The sequence below is a fragment of the Ambystoma mexicanum genome, chromosome 4q (assembly GCF_040938575.1).
Source record: "Ambystoma mexicanum isolate Mex_15411 chromosome 4q, UKY_AmexF1_1, whole genome shotgun sequence".
Classification (NCBI taxonomy): domain Eukaryota; kingdom Metazoa; phylum Chordata; class Amphibia; order Caudata; family Ambystomatidae; genus Ambystoma; species Ambystoma mexicanum.
The window spans coordinates 602,370,512-602,382,967 of NC_090928.1; positions in this window are offsets into that span (position 1 = coordinate 602,370,512).

Below are 12,456 nucleotides of genomic sequence, written 5' to 3' on the forward strand. Positions count from 1 at the left end.
CAGGTAATACTAACTTTGCCTAATAGAATAGTTACAAAATTGAAAGCTATAATTCCTGAAAGAAGGATTATTTGGGACAACCTTACTGCCTGTGTCCAAGGGAAGTCTGAGGGTGCTACCGAGTTCTTTAATTGGTTCAAACAAGTATTTTCAGATTACAGTGGGCAAGATTTAAGCACAGAGTCTGGGAAACGACTATTTGTGGACACATTTGTGCGTGGATTGCTGCCTGTCATCCAGTTACAAATTATGTCCTCAGAGAGTGCTTGGCAAGCGAAGTCTCAGTCAGAAGTACTGCATATGGCTCGGTACTATGAGAATCGTGTCAATAACGAAAAGGAAAGAGTTGAAAAGAGAAAAGGTGACTTAAAGACAAAAGTATTATTGCAGCAAATTGTTAGAGGCCCTAGAGGGCGAAATTTGCAATTTAGGGGTCAGTACTTTCCACAGGGAAATGTGCCATTGGGACCTGTAAACATAAACCAGTGTGCTTATTGCAGACAGGAGGGTCATTGGCGTGCACAATGCCCGATCCTCCAGCAGAGGTCGAATATCACATTTACAAATATGGGTAGACGATCCAGAGGCCACCCAGCTGCAGGGGGTCCTGGTAGAAGTCAGTTTTCACAGGATTTACAGCAACCTTTTTCACAGGACAATCAGGCACCAAGTGTGGATAGCAGAAACATTTTTGTTCATCCTTCTGCCGCTTATCTCGCCGAAGAACTTCCTTTCGACGACATTCTGTATTGCTAGGATTGCCCGCAGCAGGGTTTGGAACCAACACCTATTCCTGTTAATCAGAAAAGTCCCTACGTTGAGATGAAAGTGGGAAATAGGAAACATCTATTCTTGATAGATACAGGGGCAGAGAAGTGTTCCATTGACCATTCACGGATTCCAAACATTCCACTGTCAGGGCAAACCAATGTTTCTGTAGGGGTTTCTGGCACACCAGTTGTCTGTCCGGTTTCTTCGCCAGTACCTATTTCTTTGGGTCCATTTACGGACCACTGTCCATTCCTTTTGACCACGAATTATGGAGAGAATTTGTTGGGGTTTAATCTGTTGAAGGAATTAAATGCAGTAATTCATTGTTCTTCTGATGGAGTGCGTTTGACGATTTCACCACAGCAAATTTCTGTCTCTCAATTCTTAACCAGACCTTTGCCGCCGGAATTTAGTGATTTTCCGGAGTGTTTGTGGGCAATTGACGATAATGATGTTAGTGTTTTGCATATTGAGCCCGTTAAGATTATTTTGAAACATGGAGTGAGGTTGCCACGTATTCCCCAGTATATGATTTTGGTCGATGGTGAGCAAGCTTTGAAATGCATAGTCTCCAATTTTGTGCATCGAGGGGTGATCAAGGAAATTGCAGGTAGTTTGTGCAATAGTCCGATTTTGCCCGTGTACAAGAAAGGCGATAATGCAATTCCCTTTCATTTCATCATTGATTTACGTGCTATCAATAAGATTGTTGCTCCACAATTTCCCATTGTGCCTGATGTAACGACAATATTAACCATGATTCCGGCTTCAGCTACTCACTATAGTGTTGTGGATCTAAAGAACGCCTTCTTTAGTATCCATATACATAAGGACAGTAGATAGTTGTTCGCGTTCACCTTAGGGGGACGCTTGTTTACCTTTACTCGTGCACCGCAAGGTTAAACGAAAAGTCCTAGAAACTATAGTAGGGCTTTGAAAGAGCAGCTTGACACACTCGAGTTGCCCACTACTTGTACACTGCTTCAGTATGTAGATGACCTACTCTTAGCTGCTGACTAAGAAAGTGCCTGTAAGGACGGCACCGTGTTGGTGCTTATCCATCTAGCACAACATGGACACAAAGCTTTGCTTAAAAAATGTCAATATTGTCGACAGGAGGTCGCCTATTTAGGCTATCTCCTGTCAAAGGAGGGAAGAAGGTTGACGCCTGAACGGATTAAAATAATTTCTAGCATGTCTGTCCCAAATACACAGAAGGAAGTTAGAGCCTTGATAGGAATGGCTTCTTACTGTAGACCGTGGATCCCGAACTTCTCCTTAGTTATTAAACCAATGTTGGCTCTGATGAAGAAGGGCATTTATTCACCATTGCCATGGAACTTGGAACACCAGCAATCATTTGATCTGCTCAAGACTGCATTGTGCTCGGCATCAGTTTTGAGCACACCAAACTATGAAAAGGCCTTTGTGTTGTATCTGCATGAATGTGATGGATGTGCTTTGGCTGTATTAACGCTGGAACACGATGGGAAGAATAGGCTGTGCAGCTACTTTTCTTCCGCCCTTGATCCTGTAGCATGCGCTTTGCCAAGATGTTTGAGAGCTGTCGCTGCTGCTGCTGGGTCCATAAAACAGAGCGAGGGAATGGTCCTAGGCCATGCTTTAACCTTGATGGTACCTCACTCTGTAGATGTTCTATTAAACAGAACACAAACGCAACACCTCACCTCCGCACAATTAACGAGATATGAATTGATCTTGTTTGCACTGCACATCCAAATAAAGAGGTGTTTTGTCCTTAATCCGGCTGAAGTTTTACCTTTCCCGCAAGGAACTGCTTGCAGTGACGAAGAGTCACATGACTGCCTTTACACTACACAACAAGAGACTAGAGGCAGAATCGATCTAAGAGACATTCCTTTGAACAATCCACAAGGGGAGATGTTTTGTGATGGCCCCTGTTTCAAACTCCTGTTTATGCAATCACCACATTGAGCACGGTTGTGGAGACCAAAAGAATCACGCGTAATTTTGCGCAGGCCACAGAGATTATAGCATTGACCCAAGCTTGTGAACTTTCCGAAGGGCTTACTGTAAATATATATACTGACAGTCAGTATGCCTTTGGGGTGGTTCACAACTTCGGTAGACTTTGGGCAGAATGAGGGGTCTTGACCTCACATGGCACTAAAATCCAGCATGGCTCCTTAATAGTGCGGTTACTCTCAGCACTTGCACTCCCTACTCAGCTAGCGATTATAAAATGTGCAACGCAACAGAAGGTTGTAGATAATGTAGGAAAGGGGAATGCTTTCGCTGACCAGATAGCCAAACAGACTGCCACTGATCTCTCTTCAGAAATGTGTACTTCAAGGGAAGCCACAAATGCCTGTACTTTGGATGAGGGTATTGAATCCATAAAGAACATTCAAGCCCGATGCCACAATAGAGGAATCTAAGAAATGGGCTGAGGGTTTGGCGAAATTGGATAATGACGGGTGTTGGGTGGACAAGGTTGAAGGAAAATGGTTACTGCCTGATGCGTATATTATGATGATGGTTGTTATGGCTCATGGTCCCACCTATATTTGTGCTCGTAAGGTCACTAAATTTTTGCAAAATGTGTGGGTAATTGATAAAATCCCTAAGGTAGCTGAGCGCTTCGTTCAAGGGTGTATGATTTGTCTACAGCATAATGTGGGAAAGAGCACATTGACTCCTAGGGGTAGTTTTGGCCCACCTTCTGTCTGCTTTGAAGTAATCCATTTTGACGTCATAGAAATTGGAGCGTTGTAACAACTTTAAATAAGTAGTAGTTGTTATCTGTGCGTTTAGCAAATGGGTCCAAGCTTTTCCTGTCAAAGATGCCACCGCTATGACCACGGCAAAGACCATGCTGAAGGAATATTTTCCAAGATTTGGTTTGCCAAGAGTCATCTGGTCGGACAATGGTCAACATTTTATCGCTGCTGTAATTCTGCAGATATGCGTGGGATTACAGATCGATAAAAGGTTTCATTCGGCCAGACATGCACAGAGTGCTGGACTAGTAGAAAGACACAATGACATCATCAAGAACAAGCTCGATAAGACGTGTTCCGGCACTAAACTAAAATGGCCGAACGCCTTACCGATCATGTTATTGTCCATGAGGACAACCCCTCAAACTAAGACTGGGCTCTCTCCCTTTGAGGTGGTCATGGGTAGGCCAGCTAACATTTGGAATGTACCAAAACCTCGTTCTTTACGAGAAGTCGAAAATTTACTTCTTTATGATTACTGTGGCCAGTTAACAAAAAATCTGTATTTGATTTATCACCAGGTGCGAGAGGCTTTACCTGTCAAGTACAAGGGCCATGGTCACAGCATACCGCCGGGAGACTGGATCCTCACAAAATCATTTGAGTGATCTTCTTGCCTCGTACCTCGTTGGAGGAGCCACCACCAGGTCCTCCTGGTCACACAGATGGCGGTGCGGGTCACAGGCAAGAAGCATTGGATCCATGTGTCCCACATCAAGGGAATTCTGTACCCTCTGCCACACGCTACAGAAGATACAGAACCCCTCACCAATGCTGTAACCAACTATCACGAAGCAGCAACCAGCATCGCAAGTGCCTCGGAGACACTCCCTGAGCCCATGAGGCCTGGGGAAATAGCCACTTCATCTCCACACTCTCCAACCGTTTTGTTTTCAAAAATTGCTCTGAATCTTGTATCCGATCTCACTTTGCATTTGTCGCTTCAATCATGGAGTGACAACACATTGTTCACAGATCATTCAGAACCAGGGATCACAAGGTACGATCTGCGTCCGAGGAAGTAGACTTACTGCACGGTTCGGCTGTACCATCAAAGGAAAATCATCAAAGGGCTGGCCCGATCATTTGTATATAAGGGGATTCTGTTGGCTAGGGTTTGTGAAAGGACTAAGAAGACGCTCGGTCTGGAGATCGCCATCAAATAACTTTGGTGCAAATCGTTTGAAGAACACAATACCTGCAACCGCTCCCGCTCGTACGGAACAGATAAGAGACTGTGTGACCAGCCATGAAAAAGAACAATCAAATGTGTGGGCCCTGAAACGCCCTGTGATAATGTTAACTGGTTTTGCAATAGTCATTGTTTTAGGATTCTAGTATCTAGAAAAAGTACATCCGCTCAAAAATGTGTTACCCACTGAAAATGTACCTACTGTTTCTACTCCTTTCGTGCACCTGCACACTCTATCTCCTAGAGACTCTCAGCACAGACAGAGCTACCGCAATAACACTCTATTACTCATTATGAATGCTACACATGCCATTTTTAATAGGTCCAATTGTTGGGTCTGTTTGCATTTACCACAACACGGGAATAAGGGGCTGGGTTGGTATATTCATCCTTTAGCATTGAAAACTGGCTGCTATGCTTCTTATTGGCACTATTCTTTGGCCGATGGAACGATAGCGTCTCAGGGAACTTTGATGGAACTAACCTGAATGATTTTGAGAAACGTGTTCTAATGCCCCTGGGATGCTCACTCTTTGCAAATAGGAACAAGCCTAATGTTACTTCTATTAGGCCTTCTGACAGACTGTCCCGTCTTTTTCAATCTTTGATCTCTTTCAAGATGGCTCCTATAGGCAATAGGGATGCCACGCCTCCTTCTTATACTGTCAACCACAGCCCCGATTCAGTTTCGTTTTGCATACAGAGGAATGTTACTCAGTCAATGGGTGATTTCAAGGGTTGCGCCAATGTTGTGAATTTGACTAGTGAGGACAGATCTTTGTATGTAGGCGAACCTCTCTACTTTGTTTGCGCTAATGTAGCATTTCCATGGTTATCCAGGGATTGGCAGGGAACCAGTTAGTTAGGTATTATGTTACCTGGGGTATTCATTGCTAGCACTATAGAAGTTTCAAAGGCTTGTCCATGGTGGGACGAGAATGGGGATACTTCAGCACAAATTCTGGGCGATGTAGCTAAATCCGTCGTGCCAGTTTGGGGACAAATGCTGAACTCTGAGATATCAGGAGACTAGCGAGAGTACTGGAGAGGACCATCAACCGGACCACTGACATACTCTATAATATGACGTTAGAACAGAAAGCAATAAGGTTAGTGGCAATTCAGAACCGGATGCTAGTAGATGTCATCCTGGCTTAGCGTGGTGGGGTATGTAAATTTGTGGGGTCCGCTTGCTGTGTTTTCATGCCAGATTCCTCCCCAACTATCTTTAGGGCGATTCAAAATCTGCATGTTCTCAGTTCAGAAGTGCATGTTCCCGAGGGAAAATGGGATCTTAGTGCTTGGTTCTGGGACCTCCTACGATCTTGGAGATGGAAGCTACTCTCGGTCTTGCTGATTATTTTAGGTATTCTGGTGTTTTTCTGCTGTTGTATACAATGTCTTCCTGGTATGTGTTGGATGGTAGGAGGATGTTGTGCACAAGCGATCAGTACATTAGGGCACAAGGTATATGCCCCAGAGAAAATATCTAACAAATTTGTGCTGAAGGAAATTTCAGTTTCTGACCTCATGGCAATTGATATCTCCGATAGTGATTCAGGATGTATGGACATTGAGACGTTGAGTTATTTGTAAAATGACTAGAAGTAGTTTAGCGCTTGGCTTAGGCCAAAAGGAGGGTTTGTTAAATGGGATATGATATTGTGCCTCCTTATTGTATAAAATGACCTAAGCCCAGTTGCTCTGCGAAGAAATCCATGTTGCAAAGTTCCGATCTTAGATCGATTTAGCTGTCATTTTAGGTCCGTCTGCCATTTTGATTTCCATTCCAAAGGAGGATTACCTGCGCCAACAAGTCCGATCCGTGGACATACATCAAATACAATGCTGTCTAAATACTGAACGTGGACACTTGTTGAACTACATTGTATAGGACGTTTGTTAAGACTTAATGTTAAATCCGAAGATACACTGTTGCCATTGTGACTTGTTGATGTACAAACTGAGAATGATCCATATGCATATAGTTGGACAAACTAGAAGTGAACTCGGCACGAGCCCTAGACCGAGAATTAGTAACCTGTAGGTGGGCTGGACATTATGATCAAAATTGTATAAAAAGTGTAAATATTTAGACATCCAGTACCTCTCACTTCTCACACCGTAAGGGCTGATATTCGCTGTGATGTACTCAGTGCCAGATAGCTATCTGATACTTTGTTTCTTTGTAAACTGTACAGTTATAGAATAAAGATCTGTGAATCTTTATAAACCCATGTTTGGTGTATTTCCTTTTGGGGTACTCAGCCTCGATATTTCCTTTTGCTTTTACAGACTCTTCTAATGCTCTGCCGTATTTTTTGATCTTCCCTCCTCACGTCTTGCCACTCTCAAATCAATTTATCATTCCTCTATTTGATCTCTCTGTCTGCTTTCTTACCGTGACTCCATTTCTTCTTCCCTTGACTCTCTCGGTTGGCTTTCCTTTCACTCTCAGCTTAAATACAACTTCCTGTGTCTAGTGTTCAAATCTCTTAATGGTCTTGTCCCCATCTGTCTTGCCTCTCTTCTCTCATTTTTTTGCTCTCCTCAGCATTTTCGGTCTGCTAATCTTTTTTTGACGTAATGTTCCCTGCGCCCCTTGTCCGCAATCCCATTTTCGTTCTTTCCTACTTCTGCCCCTTTTCACTGGAATATCCTTCCTCTATATCCCCACTCTATTACTTCCTATCCTCTCTTTTGTTCTTCCTTAAAAATGTACTTATGTCAGTCACATCTTTGAATGTGACCGGTCGACTCTGAATACCATGTTTCTACTGCTATTTTTATGTACTGATGTTTGTTTTCTGTGAAGCGTGCTGGCTAAAAACACTATATTATATATAATAAAATACAAAATACAAATACATCTTACATCTACTTAAAGAAGTTGAATGGAAACAAGGTTATTGGTTAGTGAGGATGGATGTAGTAGCATGTTATACTTCAATTAAACATGAGGCAGCAATTCAAGCCATAGAATTTTTTTTTTATAATAAAAAGTCGGCATCATACCTTTTTAGAGAATATAATGTTAATGGATGTTCTTGATCTGATACTGAAAAATAACTATTTCATGGTTCATAAAAACATCTACTAAAAACGACTACTTGTTCATGGGTTTTCTTGAAGAATGCTATATTTATAAATATCAGACTTATGTTCCTCAAAATGATTCTTAAAATGGTGCTCCTGGGAAAGAGAACGTCAAGTCCACTTGTTTATCAGGACATGCTGTGACCTTTGAAATAAAGGTAAGGAGTGGTCTACATAATGACAAGATAGTTTTAAAGAGAGCGAAGGTGATGTATATCTTAGAGATCAGTAATAGGTGCCATTTCAATTGATTTTAGATTTGGAAAAAGGCGAGTGGAAAACGGAAAGTGAATCAACCACTAAAATTGAAAATTATGCGGAATGTGCAAATTAGGTAATTTGTTGGTTGATACCAGTAAAATGGTCCAGTCTTTGATATAATTTAAACTTGAGATATAAACATTAATATTGTTAATTTTGCTCACATTTATTGTAGATTGGAAAACAAAATTGGCAACCTTGGAAGCACTAGATTACCTTGAGCATGAAGACTGGAACATGAAGGGGTGGAGAGGTTTACAGTTAGAAAGCCTGTTGAACTAAAAGCGTGCTATTGGAGTGGAGAAAGGGAATACACTGTGACATAGGATGAATTAATTGGAGCAATGTACGCACTCTAGGTATGTGAAAACTACAATCCTCAGCAGGATGGTAGTTTCCGGAACACAACTTTACTGGAAACCTGGCACAGAAGGTGCCGGCGCGGATGTAAGGGGCAGTCTGCAGCAGATACAAAAGGCAACTCTGCTAACAGGTTCGTTTACATAGAAATTCCTTTTTGATTGCATTGCATTGAAGGCAAATGCTTTTAATATTGTTGTGTGCTCCCTTGCACACACTCTAGGTAAGCGGAAACTACAATCTCCAGCAGGATTGTAGTTTTTGGAACCCAATTTTACTGGAAATCCGGCGTGGGATGTGCCAGTGCGGACGTAAGGGGCAGTCTGCAGCAGTCCGCAGTCAGGACATTGGCAGACGCAGACACTCGGTCTTCTCCAACATGGGATTTGCAGAAGTTATGTCGTTCATAGATGCAGAACGAACCAAGTCACTGGCACGGTCCACCACCAATGCACCATTATTAAAGGTGAGTCCTGCATAGTACCTGACTCATTCAACAGATGCATGCAAATCCAACCTTCACACACACTACGTTCATGACTCCCCATCATCGAGTGTGCGCCCACTACAGAGGCACGGCTAAAGCTAACCAAAACAATCAATTAATTAATAAAGATTCATCATTCCCGACCTTCCGTTAATATGGAGGTGTGCACAGCACATCTGATTACTGTGGAACAAATAAATTATATTACTAGCACAATATCTAGTATTAATACAAACCGCTCCCTACCCCTCCCTATTAGCCCGGTCTCATTTTTACAATGCGTGTTGCTAAACTTCCTTGGTGAAACATGCAGTTGAGGTTTGTAACTACATCGAAGATAACAACATAGATATTTGCACATTGTCAGAAACCTGTAGCTCGGATGCTGCGGCCCCTGGTTTAAACTTGGCAATACCCACGGGATACGTGATGAAACGTAAGGATAGACAGACAGGCAGAGGGGGGTAGCCTTCATTTTAAGAGTCTCCCTCTCCATATGGGAGGTTCCATTAGAGATAAACAAAGACATTGATTTGCTATATATCAAGATTGGTATGAACGTGGAGGCCACAATTAACATTATTCTTTTACATCGTCCTCCATTGCTGAAGGACAGTTGGATAGAGGCACTTATTCATTTTCTGTTTCCCTGGCTCAAACCACTATCCCAATTTATAATTATGGGCGACTTCAACCACTAGGGGACCCTGAAGATCCTTATGCTTCACAGGTTCAAAATACCCTCTCAGAATTAGGTTTTGAGCAACAAGCGACAAATCCCACCCACATTCTAGGAAATACACTAGATTGGATTGCAACCACCAATATTGCATGATACGATCTGAACATCAGTCCATGCCCTTGGTCAGACATTGCTCTTATACATTTCTTGATAACAGATCTCTTTCCTGTTAAACACAAAAATCTTAACAATGGACATGTCTTGTCACACAATTGAAAACTTCCCACAGCGGACAACATTGTGCCTGTACTAAATCTTGACATAAACTTCTCGCCGCAATAAACTTCTCGCCGCATTCTAGGCTGAACAAAATATTTACAACCAAAGAATAGATAACGCTGTCTCAAACACCAAGGACATTTTAAAAGAACAAGAGTCTGTCCCACCTCCAGCTGACCAACAGGAGTATCGGGATGCTGCCTGGTGCCAGAGAATTTCCGGAGGGCATGCACAATAAACTCGTGGGAATCATTGCAGGAATGCTAGAAAGAAAGAAGAACTACCAAGCCAATCCCCCAATTAAATCTCAGAAACCAAATAGGTGCCAACCAACCATTCCGCAATTCAATTTCCAACCCATAACAGAGGAGACTCTACAAGAAAGTATTGAGATACTAAAACCCTCCCTTTGTAAAGGCGACGCCTTTGCCTCTGTGATTATATAAACTTGCCCTCCTATTCTTACAAAAGCTATTTGTAAATTTGTTAACAAATCACTGGATAAAGGTCTAGTACCCAATGATGTGAAACAAACTATGGTCACGCCCAATTTAAAGAAAATTGGGCTAGCCAGGGACAATCCTCTGAACTACCACCCCATCACTAACACACCATTTCTTCTGAAGATTTTAGATAAAGTGGCTTACGGACAAATATCTGGACACCTAAATCTGTATCCCATTTTGAACGAACATCAATCAGGCGTCAGAAGTGGTGTTGGTACTCAAGCCTCACTCCTTGAACTTAAATCCAACTTACTTAAGAGACTAGATAAAGGCTCGCTATCCCTGCTAGTCTCACTGGATCAATCGGCTGCATTCAATTTAGTCGATCATTCCACCTTGAAGCACAGACTCGCGGATGTTGCTAATTTCTCACCCCTGCTGTCTCCTGGATAGTTTCATTTTTATGAAACAGAGTTAGTAGAGTTTGTTCAGATATAGCAGAAGCCTTGCCAAATCCAGTCCACTTTGGAGTACTTCAGGGTGCCAGCACGTCACCTTGTATTTACAACCGATTCATGACACCATTCTTTTCTGAACTGGAAGCTGAGGGCATAATGTTTTGCAACTATGTGAACAACACACAATGTGTTGTACCACTCTCCGGTACCCACACGCAGGATGAACAGGAACTTAATAGGATCTTTACTATCATTGAGAACTGGATGCCCAATAACAAACTGGCTCTCAACAAAAGCAAGACAGAGCTCATGATAGTGGGGAGCTCCTCTGCTTTAAAAAAACTAGACAGTAACTATGGCCTGTTCAGACTTGGAACTGACTTAATTGCCCCTGTACCCAAACAAAAAATCCTAGGAGTTATGCTTGATCAATCATTAACCATGGAATCTCCTGTTTCAATCATAATAGCGGCCTCGACATACTGCATCAAACTTTTACACCATTTTAAACCACTTATTACACAAGCGAGTGCTGAGATCATCGCCAGAGCCATTGCTACTGTGGTAATCTACTAGCGGGAATCAGTAAACACGAATTACACAGGCTCCAAATAATTTAAAATATAACGGTCAGAGTAGTTCTGGGTCTCGCCAGGCGCTCATTTCACTGGCTTTCAATTGAAGCATGTGTATCATTTAGGCTCCTTACCATCACCTTTAAGTGTAGGCTAGGCACCATGCCTGCCTATCTGCAGGACTCCATCATTGATGAACTGATTGGTCGGGATCTCAGATCTAATGGACACAACTTGCTCATTCATCGAAGATGTAGAACTGTCAAAGCCAAGAAGGGAGCTTTCTTTTCATCGGCTCCTAAACTTTGGAACAACTCACTAAATGAGCTAAGACTAGAGAGTACCTTACTTGCTTTTAAGAAAGCACTAAAAACCCATCTTTTGCGATAACTCACCACCCACCCTGCTCATTCTCTCCCCCTCTAAATGTTAAGTGTATTTCCATCTGTTAGTGCCTTTATGCCTGAGGGTCCACACAGAGCGCTTTTCAAATGTCTAAAAAAAAGAAAACATTTGGCCCGATGGACTATCAGGTGTCACTCTTGGAATCCATAAAACTTGGATAAATGTGTACGCATTGGACTATCAGGTGTCACTCTTTGAATCCATAAAACTTGGATAAATGTGTACGCATTTGGATAAGAATGGGATAGATGACGTACATATTGAAGTTGTGGTTTGGAACATGTTGGCAATTGTTTTCTTTTTTCTTTTCTTTTGTCTTTTCTTTTTTCATTGATGAATTCTGTTGGTTTGTAATAAGGAATAATACATGTAGAATTCAATGACTAGCCTTGAAGAAGCTCACTAGAGGCCACACTATGCGAAACACATGTTGGCACTGACCTTGTGTAATATGAAAAAAATGTGTTCAATATTTGCTGAAACTATCTGTTTAAGAGAAGAGTTACTGTATGTAGCATTATTTGAATGAGTTGGAACATGCATAAGAGAGAAGTTATTTGCTGATAGAAAATTAATTTTAAATTGTGAAAGAAGGGAACTATATTCTATTTTGGATGTGTGGATTATTTTGGCACAAGAGGGAATTGTTTATTTTAAAATTATTATTATTTATTTATACACA